Source organism: Equus caballus, chromosome 14 (assembly GCF_041296265.1).
Source record: "Equus caballus isolate H_3958 breed thoroughbred chromosome 14, TB-T2T, whole genome shotgun sequence".
Lineage (NCBI taxonomy): Eukaryota > Metazoa > Chordata > Mammalia > Perissodactyla > Equidae > Equus > Equus caballus.
The window spans coordinates 36686885-36700694 of NC_091697.1; the positions used below are offsets into that span (position 1 = coordinate 36686885).

Consider the following 13810-nt stretch of genomic DNA (forward strand, 5'->3'; position numbering starts at 1 on the left):
CCCAGGACACCTAGCACTGGCTTTGCTCTTTCCACTCAACTCTAAGATGAGGATGCAGCCTTGCTGACGAGTTTGTTTCAGCAACCAGGAGAGTCCATTCTCTGTAAACAGTCCCCTACATCACAGGTTCTTAAACTTGCTGCTCCTTAGAGTGACTTACAGAGAATTTCTAAATTTCCAAAGCCTGAACTGCTGCACCAGAGATTCTGATCCAATTAGTCTGAGGGGAAAGAAAAGGCATTGGAATATTTTTTGAAAGATCTCCAAGTGATGCCACTATGCAGCCAGGGTCAGGAACCTCCACCTAAACTGAAGCAGTAGACTGTTAGTTTGAAATCTTCTATGATGGTAACATAAACCTGAACGTTAAAGGGCAGTGGTAGAACCAGAACTGGGCATTCTTCTTTCTTCTAGCAGGTTCCTAGAGTTCCTTAGCATCCATGACAGCTGTGTGCCCTGTAGAGAACAAAAGACACCAGGGAAAAGTCATGCCATGATATGCTATCTCTTCTTCTGTGTGCAACCACATTAAGTCTTACATCCGTGGCCAAATTCAGAAAGTGGTCACTTTCCACCAGTTCGCAAACCTGCCAAAACTGCATCCATCAGACAGAAATGCTAATGAGCGATTGTTATTTTATGTCCAATGATACAGGACATAGGATGCCACTGATTCGATGTATGAATAAGGAGAAGGTGGTTGGATACCTCTGATGACCCCTGAAACCACAGTTACAGTTGGAGTACCATGAAGCTAGCACTCTGCCGCACTCTAGGGGAAAAGATTCAGTCTGCCAATCTGGGGTGACCAACCAACGAGGTTTGCCTAGGACTGTCCTACTTTTAGCACTAAAGTCCTTTGTCCCAGGAACCCCTCAGTCCTGGGAAAACTGAGACAATTGGTCCTATCAGCTCTCCTGTCCTGGCTTGCAAAAGACTGACCACAGATGGCTCTTCCCAAAGTTAGAAACGTTTCTCCAGTGGACATGATTGCCCATCTCTGTCAATGCTGAGTATGCCTGTCATGACCGCTGCTCCTAAACCTCTGACAAGGGAGGAGTGGCATTAGGGTGAAGGTAAATAAACCTGTTCTGAAGCTGAATGTTTTGCATACAAAGACCCCCACACAGCTCAGATAACAGAATTTGTTCCTAAAACTACCCAACCTAACTCAAGTCAGTCAGGGCTTCCGGCCAGGTGATGTGGAATTGGGATCTAGAGAGATTGTTGTTAATCTGTTTCAATGACTGGGGTGTAACACGCATGTTTGGGAGCTGTTGCCAGCCAGGTCCTGCAGAGACAACTGTTGAAGAAAGGAAGCCAGTCTGCAGTGAGCAAAGGATAAAACAGCACCCAGGCCGAAGCAGAGAGGAGAGAAAGAAAAAGAAAGCTGCTTGGGGTTCTGCATGGGTGTCCATTTTCTGCTTCCAGGCCCTTTCTGATCCCTATCAGGACTCGTGTCTTCAGTTTCATGAGATCCTTTCCACCCCCTTGTATCTTTCAGTTGCAAGGATAGAAAAATTCAACCCAAATTGACTTAAGCAAGAGAGTTTATTGTTTCATATTAGTGAGCAATTTGGTGTGTATCCAGCTTCAGATCTTGCTTGATCCAGGCCTCAAGCAACGCAACTGTCTCTTTCTCCATTTTTCAACTCTAATTCCCTAGCAGAGCTTCCTCTTTGCTTTCCGGCAGGCTCACCCCCCATAGGCATAAGATGGCTCCCAGAATCTCCCAGCACCATACTCTGGTAGGTTTATTCTCAGTGGCGAAAGTGAGACCCTTTTACAGGATTGCCAGTAAAAGTCTTTAACTTCTCAATGACTCAAAGTGGCCATTCCGAGCCAATGGCCAGGGCCTGGGGGAATGAGATGCTCTGGCTGGCTAACTGGAAACACGTGGCCAGGCTAGTGCCAGAGGAAAAGTCAGCCCAAAGATTGAGATAGGGAAGAGGTGGTTTCCCAGAGGACATTGGTATATGGTGACCATAGCAGGGAGGATAGACGGTAGGGATCAAAAATAATAAGAGATGTCCCCTAATTTTATTTCAATAGCCCTCACTTTACCCTAAGCTAGTCTAAGTGGCTTTGTCACAACTAAAATGAATCCTAACAGTTACAATAATACAGCCCACACTTACAGCACAATATTCTAGAAATCGCCCTTCCTTTAGTTTCACATGGTCCTATCATGAGAGCAGACACCAGGCCCACAGGCATATTAGTATTTTGTCCAAACAGAGGACAAAGCCCCACTCACTTCTAAATGTGGCAAAAATGGCAATATTATGAAAAGATTTTTTTCAAAAGTCTTTGTTGCATAAATAGAAAAGCCACACATTTATCCAGAATATTGATCAGCCTTCTCTAGTGCCAGCCAAAACCTAGAAGTCTGAGGCTTTTTGAGAAGAACTACTTCATTAATAACAATAATCACAATATGAAGCATTAGCAAGATGGAAAAATGAATCTCTTCAACACTCTGGACCTCAAAGGTTGTGTTTGCTCTGTTTACATTTATAAGCAAACTAAATCTGTCTTTCTGGTTCTGTTTTCATTGGGTTTTATCTGAAAAGAACCAATGAGTACTTACAAACCAATCCACAGAAATAAGAAAGCATCGAAGAGAAGCAGAAATTAGGCCGTTAGTTCCATCTGTCAATCTTATGTCCCTTAATATTATGACTCCCCATTCCCTATAGAAATTTGGACTTGAAGCCCCACATTCTGACTCTAAGAATCATTTCCAGAATTATCTTCCCAGTGCACCCTCCACTCTCAGCATACATTCCCCTCTCCAGCAGCACAGAATTGCTCACTGATCCTGATGCCTGTTCTGTGGTTCTCCCTCTCTGCCTTTTCCCCACATTCTCTACCTTGTTCATGTGTCTTTCTCCACCTTCATTAATAATGTCCACCGTCCATAGCCCAACTCAAATGCTCCTCTGCCATCAAATCCTCCTCAGGATCTAGTCTCGAATCAGTTCATCCCTCTATTTAAAAGCCTTGAATGGCTTCCCCTTGCATGGAGGAAAGAATTTTTGGATCCTCTGGTTAAACACAGAAGGCCCTAAATGATCTGCCTCGCTATCTTCCCATCTCATCTGAAGCCATGGTGTTCCAGCTGCCCTGGATCCTCTTCCCTTTCCAGGAGTTCCCTGACTTTTTCCAGTCACAGATCCTTACACATTCTATTCCTTTCATATACTTATATATTTGTTCAATTGTTTAATGTTTCTCTTTCCCACAAAATGTAATTTGCAAGAGGTTAGGGACTTAATTAATTTCACTCAAATAACTATAGACCTGGCATTTAGCATGATGTCTCCACACTGGAGATGTTCAATAAATATTTATTAAATAAATGAATGTACTGCTCCCTGTTCTATACACTTACAACACATTTGGATCATAATCTGCTTTATATGATAGATGTTTTTATTAGATTTGCATCTCATACTAGATTATAAGATTTTGAGAGATGGATTACAAATAAATGAGAGAGTACTTGCAAAGCCAGGCCCAATGTAGATTCTCAACCAACAGTCACTCTCATATGGTTGAACATCACAGATTTCAGAGTTGGTCAATCTTGGGTTTTCATAAGACTGCATCACTTCTTGGTTCTGTCATCTAGGCCAAGTTTTCTCAAACTCCCTTAGCCTGTCTCCTCATTTGTAAATTGTTAATAATGAAACCTACTTTACAGGATGGTTGTAAGAATGATATCAGCTAATGCAAGTAAACAGTCCAGCACAATGTCTGGGAAGTAAAAAACGTTCAATAAATGGTAGCTATTATTATTACTTTATTCACACTGAGAAAGAGACAAGCCACCTCATATATCCAGAAGTTGGCTGAGTAGTGTCAGCTAGGACAGGGTGTTTTCCTATTGAATCTAAACAATTTCACAGAGCATTGACATCAGACAAGACCACTCTGACCATGACGGATCAAGATGAAAATAAGACCACGCCATAACCATGTCTGAATATGGAAAAAAGCATGAACATTGTCTAGACCACAAAAATAACCAAACTTCCCTCTTTCTTGGCTAATACGAGTGACTGCTACTTCTTAACTAGCTACAGCCTTAGCATTGTCTAGTGTGCCCTACTTCTATTTGAGATTTATTTAGATACTCAACTTCCATCTAGTCTCTCCCAAATAAGATTTCTTTAGATCCCCAAAGGATTACCCCCACTTTCTGACAGCATCCAACCAGAGCAAAATCCTGCTTTCTTCAACTCTGTGCCAAATCACCTAATACAAACCCAAACCCTATAATAAGCTCTTTCTAATACCCTCTTACTCAGATGACCCAGGGTTCCTCATGGCATACATTCCCCCTCACTGCAATGAGGAATAAACCCAACTTGTTCAACTACACAGGCATTCCTAGTGGTCTTTGGCTGCAGGGCACTGATAATAGTAATAACAATAACAATAACAACAATAACAATGATAATAAGAACAGCCACCATTTTATTGATATTTACTAAACACCAGGGCCTCTTCTAAGTAATTTGTATGCCTTAATCTTTAAATCAGCTTTAGAATGTAGGCATGATTATTAGCACTGTAATATTTGAAGAAACTGAGTTATAGAGAGGTTAAAAAACTTGCTGAAGTCAGAGAACTAATGAGCAATGGAGCTGGTATATAAACCAAACCATTCTGACACCCACCCACCTGTTCTTACTGCACCCTCCTGGGGACCTATCACTGTGCCTTAAATAGAGACAGCCCTTCAAGTTTGTGAAGATTATGAAGCCATGTTAATGTGCAAGGCATGGAGAACTCAGACAGCGTGTGAGAGAGTTTCTTCAGTATGTTTCCTTGTCAATTTACTGAACAGCAATATGGGGGCTGCAAAGAAGAATAAATCATAGTCCCCGACCTTAAGGAACTTACAAGCTAATTGAAGAGGCAAGAGTTAAACACACAAAACTTTAAACAACAATACAAGATGCAATATGAGAGACACATTAAGACAGAAGAATGCATGATTCAGTGTCAAATGAGGTGCGCAGATGGTACCGGGAGAGAGCTCACCGTGGGCTGCCGGCTCAACCCACATACTCTAACTCAGCCCAAAACCACAGACAGGAAATCAGCTAGGGAGCTGCTTTGTTAGTAAGAGAAGAAAAAATAAGAACAAAGCTTTAATGGAAAGAGAGATATTAAAATTACACTTGCAGTATATATGGCTAAATGACTTAAATTTTACTTTTTGGTAATTCCTTATTGAAGAATTATAACCCAGTCTTTGAAAGGGAGCCTTTAGGTTATTTCCAATGGACTCTATGTCAGGAATGCTCTGGAAGAGTAAAGTTCACTTCTATTTGGGAGAAGTGAGTCCCGGCCTGACCCTATCTGGTGTCTCCTCTATAGGTTACATTAGGATTTGTGTCATTGCACTCCAGCATCACAGAAAAACGTTTAGTGACAACTCCAGACACAACATCCTGGAAGGATTCTCAGCCACTGAGAGCCACGCTAAGACAGGTTATTTCTATAAAGGATAACCAAGTTCTTGCAGCATCTTACAAGGACTCACGGAGTCTTCCAGCACTTTTAGACCTAGAAGAGATAGAGATAAAATACTTCTCTTGAGTTATTCAGTAAGTTTGGTATCAAGAGTTTTAATATCAACTTGGGTAATGACATGGGGCAAGTTATGTAACCTTTTATCTGCAAGTGGAATTTAATAACACTACCCAACTCATGGGGTGACTATGGGATTACATTGCATAATGCCTTCAAAGATCTTAAGGTGTCAAACACATACCATACATTCTCAGAATGTCTTAGTAATCAATATTATTGTCATTATTTTCCATATTAATACTGTTGTAGGGACTTGGAGAGACATGGTATCCTGGATACTCCTAAAGACTCTAAATTGGGGATTTATCCTTCCTGATTTGGGAAAGTCATGTAATTCTATTATTTAGCCATCATCCTATTTTGCATAGGTTCAGGAGTCAACTACTTGAGTTTGATTCCCTATTCCATCATGTACTTAGAACTGTGGCAATTTCCTTAACCTATTTCTGACTCAGTTTATTCATAAAAGCAATGAGAGTAATAATGATTCCTATATCTTAGAGCTGTTGTGGGGAGTAAAACAAATAATGTACACAGAACCCTGAGAAGAGTGTCTGGGACATCAGTGACTCTCAATTAATGTTATTGTTTATCCTTATTATCATGATCACTACCTTCGTCATCATCATTAGGAATATCCCAGACTTCCCCTCTACTGTAGGACATTCAAGCTCAACAATCTCCAACATGTGGCATCATTCTAAAGTGCCATGTGGGGACAGTGCGCATTGCCAGCCACTCCTACATTGTAACAAATGACCTACACTTGCAGGTTGGCTGGCTGAGATTAGGAGATTAGTCCTTGGTAGGAGGAGGAGGAAGAAAGGGAGAAGGCGGAAGGAGGAGGAGGGGGAAAGAAGAAAGAGGAAGGGGAGGGAGGAGGAGGAGGGGGAAGGAGAGGGAAAGAGGGAGGAGCAGAGGGCAAAACAGGGGAGGGGGAGAAGAGAGGAAAGGAAAGTGGAGAGGGGAGAGGGAGGTGGGAGAGAGGGAGAGAAGGAAAGAGAAGGAGAAGGAGGGCAAGGCACCATTGCCCGTTTGGACTGAAATCGTTGTCCAGTCCTGGCTGAGTGATTTGGGCAGATGACCTAACCTCACTTTTCACACCCAGAGGCAGTGCTAGTGCCTCTTTCCTAAGGATGATGTGAGCTTTAAAAGAGAGAATGCATGTATGAACATAACGCTCGGCACATATTATATCCTCAGTAAATTGTAGGCATATTATCATTGTAGACATTCTCTGTCCCATATGCAAAATAACTAACCAGAGACCACAGCAGGGTAGCATGAAACCAGCTAGGGGGTTTCACATTATTCTTTTTTCCTCTTTCTTTTTCTAAAAATTTAATCTTGAGTTCAGGCTGCAGGGGAGAGCACAGCTGTGTTCTGTTTCAGGTTTGAGTGTGACGACCACACAAGCACAGTGGGAAGGCTTTGGTCAGAGTCCAGAGACATGGATTCTAGTGCTGCCACCATTTGTGTCCAGCTCTGGGTCTGGGTCCTAGTTTTCACAACTGCAAAATGGGTGTTGGGAATAAAGACAGGACTAGATCATGTGTAAAGTTTCCTCCAGCTATAATCCTCTAAGATTCTAATCCCTTACACCAGTACTTCACAAAGAGTAGCTCACATGGATTAAAATTACTGGTTTTCTAGTCAAAAATGTATATTCCTGGATTTGCACCTGGGTTTATAGGCATCAGAATCCTGGGGGCAGAAGCAGGGAGTTAAGGCCAGGAACACATATATATATATCGGTGACCTTCTTAAGGATCCATTGCCCTGCACTGCAGAACAGACAGCCATTGAAGTAATGATGGAAATAAGAGAAGGGAAATGGGAGGGAAGCCCATGCCTGCTCAGGTAGATCACTGTGAATTGAACAACGTGTAGAACATGCTGGCCACTTAACCCATTAAGATTCCTGAAGATGCCAAGAAGAAATATTTATGGGTACTTTTTAACATAGTCTATAAAATAGGAGGTTGATTCAAACATAAATTACTTACCACATCATTCTTTAACCTCTAAATCTTTCTCTAATGGCTTGAAAGGCAGCTTATTAAAGCAAAGTGAGTGTTTAGGTACTACATATATGCTGGTTAGTTTATAAACATGTAGAGAGGCAGAAGAAGTTACTAAAAGTGACAGGGTTGCTAATAAAAAAAGCAAATAAAAAAATTTAAGAAATTTTTAGTCAAGAGGAAAAGACTTAAATATCATGGGGTGTGATTTCCTCCCTCATCTTAGTTCTGCCTTCTTCTGGGTTGGCTCACTCTCTGGATGAATCATCCCATGTGGTAGCAAGATGGCAGCCTGAAGCCCCAAGCACACATCATAATCTGTCAGCAACTCTAACGGGAAGACCAAGTGCCTCTGTCAAGGCTCTTCCAGCAACTTGGATGAAGTTCTCATTGGACTAGGTTGAGTCATGTGACTGCCCCAGAGCCAATAACTGTTGGCCTGAGGATTGGCATATGCTGATTGGCAGTTTATGTCACATACCTGCCCCTGAATCTCGGGAGCAGGGTTAACCACACTCAAAACACATAGACTGAGAATGGAACAGCAGTGGTTTCTCAAGCAAAATTAGGGTAATGTTACCAAAAGAAAAGAACATAGACTGGTCAGACATAGACGTCCCTTGCAAAATCTTAAAGCAGTAAATATCTTTTGTGGGCTGAATACTCATTTTTTTTTAACTGTATGGTAAATTATGCCTTACCCAGTATATTTTCATATTTGTTTTCTGTGTATGCATGTTTTCTTTTTGTTATATGTATGATCTTGTACTCACTTATCACACACATAATGTCTTGATGGTCATGGAAAATTAGATGACACATAGTGGTGGAAAAAATGCACAAAGTTTTGATCATTGTTTAATTTACTAAAAGAGCAGCTCCACCTAAGATTCTTTCTGCCTATTGCCAACGGTGACAAAGTAGCTGGAGTTACAGCAAATATGCTTCTGAGAACTTCCTGCAGCTGTTGCAGAAGTGGGACTGAAACAGAGCTCAAGGATGTAATCACCAGGAAAACATTTTCTGTCTCTCTTTAGAATACCTCTAGGAGAAATCTTTGGGTTTGCTTACCTCTGAATTCTCCTTACCTAACATAATGGCTAACACATAATGGGTACTCTAAAAATATTTATTGAATGAATATTTATATGAATGAATCAATGGATGGTTTCAGTTTTAGAGCTAGATTTTAGTCAGAAACAGATTTTCTAAATCACTTGTGGAGTTATTTTCTGGAACAGGATGGTCATTTTAAAAACATACATATTTTTTGAAAGTTACATTAGTTTTTGCCTGTCCTCATCATTTACAAAGGAATAAGCCAAATTTTAGTATTTAACAAAATCAATTGACCAGGAAATGGTAGAATATTTTTATTCACAAACTGAATTTTATACGATTTCCAGATGCTAAGAAGTCTGGCACTATTCAACGTTGCCTACAATGTAGGAGGGCAAAGAAAATAAAAAGCAAAACAAGGGAGTAAGTGTACTTTGACTTAAATTAGCTACTCATTATATAAGGAATTGATCTAAAATTTGTCCAACAACTAAAATCTCTCAAACTGAATATACAGGAATATAGCACTGAATTGAGAGGATTTTAGAAAATTTTTCAGTTTTCAGGTATATTAAGAGCTACATCTTATTCCTCAGAATTCCAGAAGAAGGAAACTGAACTCAATAAAATATCAAACACCATCCCTAACTAGGGTGTCCCCAATTCCACCAAAATTTGAAAGGAAGGGTCATGAAATATCCAAACTCTTGTCATAATTTTTAATATTTACTTCTATTTTTAAAAAGAAGCATAGGCCTTGAACCACTAAGCTATGAAATCAAACTAAGAATGACAGGTGTTCCAGGTATTTATTGCTGTGTAACAAACAACCCCAAAACTGGACTGGCATAAAGCAACCACCCTCTTATTCTGCTCACAAATATCATGTGTCAGGAATCCAGACAAGGCACTGTGGGGATGTTTTATCTCTGCCTCATGATGTCTGGGGCCTCAGCTGAGATCATTCAAATAGCTGGAGGTGATTAGAACAGCTGTGGGCTGAAAGTATCTGGAGGCTTCCTCTCTCACATGTCAGGGTCTACAATGGCATGACTTGAAGGCTTAGCTCAGCCATGACAGTTGTCTGGAGACCCTTCACAAGGCCTCTCCCTGTGACTTGGGCTTCCTCATAGCATGGCAGCTTCAAGGTGGTCAGACTTCCTTCATGGAAGATCAGAGTTCTAAGAGTGAATGTTCCTTCCAGTGAACACAGCGGAGGTTACATGACTTTTTATGACTCAACTCAGAAACTGCATTGCATTACTTCTGTTGTTCTCTGCTCAACAAGTTATAACCCTACCCAGATTCCAGAGTTAACGTAGGTCCACCTCTTGATGGGAGGAGTGTCAAAGAATTTACAGCTGTACTTTCAAATCTCCACGACACAAAATTAGGAGTAGATGAGGCATTTTAGCAGGAGCTCCAGGCTGTAATTGCCTTCCTAAATGGTTGCTGAACACTTTTTCTGTGGTAAGTGTGGTGGAAGATATAAAATGAATAAGACATGTTCTCTGCCCTACCTTTGCGAAACTTATGGTTTAAGAATAGGACAGTAGGGGCTGGCCCCCTGGCCAAGTGGTTAAGTTCCTGCACTCTGCTTTGGTGGCTCAGGGTTTCACAGGTTCAGATCTTGGGCATGGACATGGCACTGCTCATCAGGCCACGCTGAGGTGGAGTCCCACATAGCACGACCAGAAGGACCACAACTACAATACACAACTATGTACTAGGGAGCTTTGGGGAGAAGAAGAAGGAAAAAAAAAAAAAAAGATTGGCAACAGATGTTAGCTCAGGTGCTAATCTTTAAAAAAAATAGGAAGCTAATATAGAAATCATTTATTTTAATAACCTTCTCTGACACCTGAGACCAATGAATAACTTCTGCCCAAATAGTTGAGAGCCAGCCCTTTGAAAGCTAGCAGTTACTTTGTGGTGGGAACTTTCATGGGTTATGTTTTGTAATCCTCACCAAAAAATTCCATGATGTGCATACTATTATTTATCCCCTTTTCACAGCTACAACTGAAGCTCTGAGAGGTTAAGTGCTTTGCCCAAGGTCACAGCCAGTAAGAGGCAGAACTGGGAAGCAACACATCTATTCCACTATCCTGGTGTTTGCCAGATCCAGATGGTTAACAAACATGGTCTTCACCAGATAACATCTTCCAGATCACCACATAATATGTCTATGTAGTTTCAACTCAAGATTTTTTGGGAGAGCATGTCTTGACTTGCCACGGATACAAAAGGAATTGTGAAGACACTGGAAGCCTCCCCCAGAGAATCCACTTATCTCATCGTCAGTTACAACTAGAATGCTTCTAATCTCAAGCAACAAAGACTTCAACACAGACAGACCTAAAAAATATTCAGAAATTGAGAGAAAGGGCAGGCTTCAGGGAGATTGGATTTAGTGTTGTCATCAAGGATCTTGGATCTTTCCATCTGATTTGCCATCTTGGTGTTAATTTAATCTTCAGGCTAGGAGCAAGATGGCATTTCCAGGTATTGTCCAACACACAACATCCAGAGGAAGGAGAGAGGCCATTTCTTCTTAACTCTCTTTTTTATGGGGAAGAAAATTTTTACCAGAAGCCCCTTTGTAGTCTTTCCCTCATGTCTCTTTGGGCAGGATTGGGTCATGTGCCCTTCCTGGAACCAATCACAGGCAAAGGGGATAGGATTAGTAATAAACCAATTCGGCCCATCCCAAGAGCTGGAGATGCAGTCCTCTTTTTCAAGGTGCAAGTCTTCATGGGGAGAGGTTGATACCTGAACAAAGTCAGGACTCCTCCAGGAAGGAAGGAGGAACAGATGGTAGGTGGGCAATGACAGCATCTGCTACACCCTTCTCTGGTCTACTACAGTGATTCCAACCCATACTATCCAGTACTGGTCTTCTTCCTCTCTACTTGCCTCATGTAAGGGTAATTTCCTCACTTTATTCTTCTGATAAGCTCTGAGGGAAGTGGCTTTCTAAGATGGTAAAGTTCACCTTAGACCATGGAGTATATTGTTAACCACTGGGATGAAAGCCTGGGGTTTTAAGAAGGGGAAGAGAACCAGATAAGCCACTGTAAATATTTCTTCAAGTATAGCCCATAGAATATTAATTATGAAAGTGTGTGTGTTGGGGGGTGTATCAGAGAAGGAAGATGGAAGTATGAGAAAGGATTCCATAGTTTAAAAAAAGTCTGAAAATGCTGCACACTCTTTATCTTATAGAGTCACAGTGTGAATTAGTATATTAAAAACCCTGAGAAATCCTGCAGTACAGCAATCTAGTGTTTAACCCAGTGTTTCAAATCTCTTTTGAGACTGGAACACTTCCGAGCATTTCTATTAAAATCCTCCAGAACACATATGCTATGATCACATTTTGAGATATACTGATAATACCTTCTCTTGACTTGTGACATAAGAATTTAATATTCTTAAATTAATACCAGGTATGAGGACAGCAAGAGTATTATAGCTTTAAAATCTTACCACCAAATTGTTTTTTTGTTGGAGTTCAATTCAGTTCAAATAATCCATGTCTAAAATAGAACTATGATGCCCATACACACATACATATGTACATCTCTCTTTGTCTCTCTCTCTACCTACCTACCTATCTCTCTCTCTCTCTATTGATCTCCCTATCTATGTATGTATGTACATATGTGTGTATGTATGTATGTGTCCATCTATTTATCTATCTATCTCTCAAGAGGACTTTGAAGCCAGCACAGGTAGAGGAGCAGATTTGGGGAAGGTAATGATTTCCATTTGTTACATGCTGGGTTTTAGATGTCTCTAGGTATGCAAGTGAAAAGTTTGAAAAAATATTTGGATTTAGACCTACAAATCTAGAATTTAGGAGATCTGGGTTTCAGTTCAAAAATGTTAGAGGGACATGTGAAGAGGTTGAGACTGAATATGTCAAACAGTTGAAGAGGCAGGGCAGTATGTTATTAATCCAAAGAAGGTTTCACAGGGCATAGTGGGAAGGGCTGGGAAAGAAAAGAGGAGTGGGATGTTTGGCCAGGAAGAAGGAAAGGAGCAAGAGCACATGAGAAGACAGATGGCAGAGAGCTAACACATCTGGAAGTGAAGATGCTGTGATGTTTCTAACGACTGATTAACAGCTGCAATGCTTTTCACCTGCCATTACCCAGCATACAGACTGTTGGGTCAGGTGGATTGCTATACTATGGGATAGCACCTCTCTCTTCCCATTTTTTCCATTCTGGGCTTTCTCAAATGTGATCTTTACAGATAAAACTATTGCCTCCACCACAAACAAAATGCAAAGATAGAAGGTTGACCCAATAACGGTAGAGAAGACTCTTCTTCCCAAATCATATACCAACGAAAAGGCAATTATATTCTCTGGCACAGAAGACTTTCTTGTTTCATTCTTCCTATGGTGACAATTGCCTTTTTGTTGGTATATGATTTGGGAAGAAATAGGAAGAATGAAACAAGAAAGTCTTCTGTGCCAGAGAATACTTTGGATTATATTTGTCTTATTATTATAGAATAATGCTTTTTAGAAAAGTATAAAATGCTCTGAGCTGAAGGCCTCAAAACTGCTAATGAATTTTTTTAATGGAAACCACCATTCCATGTGCAGCACAGTCCCATTTCCAAAGGAGACCTTGTTGTGCCAGAAGCCAGAGTTGTTTCCTATAATTAAGTATGTGCTGGTATCATCAGAGGCGCCTTGGAGAGTTAGGGGTGCCGCTGGAGGAACGTTCTGGGAAGCAGATGGGGGAGTTCATTACAGAGGTGTCACATCTCTGGATGTCTTGGCGTCACTGTCAATCTCTGCCTAGACCCAACTAGCGTGTTGTTTCTTTATCATTTTTTCCATATCAAAAGGCAGAAGTTAGCGTTAGTGGCTGCAAAGTTTTTAGTCCCCAAACAAAGCTTATTTTAGGGATTCATCATAGAAACAATTTTCATCAGCTGTCATTTTTCTCTTCTGGACAATTTCAAATAAGCCTTGCTGAGCTTTTCTCATCCATTTTGGGAAATGAAAACATTTTTGTACTAAGGCAAAAGTTCCAGAAATTACAGTTCGGTTATCACATAACTAAAATTCCCCATCCTCTGTAGGTCTTCTCCAACATGTTCTT

At 40.8% G+C, this 13810-nt stretch overlaps 1 long non-coding RNA gene across 1 annotated transcript in view; it reads right to left on the bottom strand.

Moving 5' to 3' along the window:
* Positions 1-4462: 4462 nt before the first annotated feature.
* The window catches only part of LOC138917444 (uncharacterized), a 427142-nt gene continuing 417794 nt past the window's right edge, over positions 4463-13810 (bottom strand). The window contains exon 9 of the long non-coding RNA XR_011425475.1: positions 4463-5580. This is a non-coding gene — a long non-coding RNA (uncharacterized lncRNA). The remainder of the gene's footprint in view (positions 5581-13810) is intronic.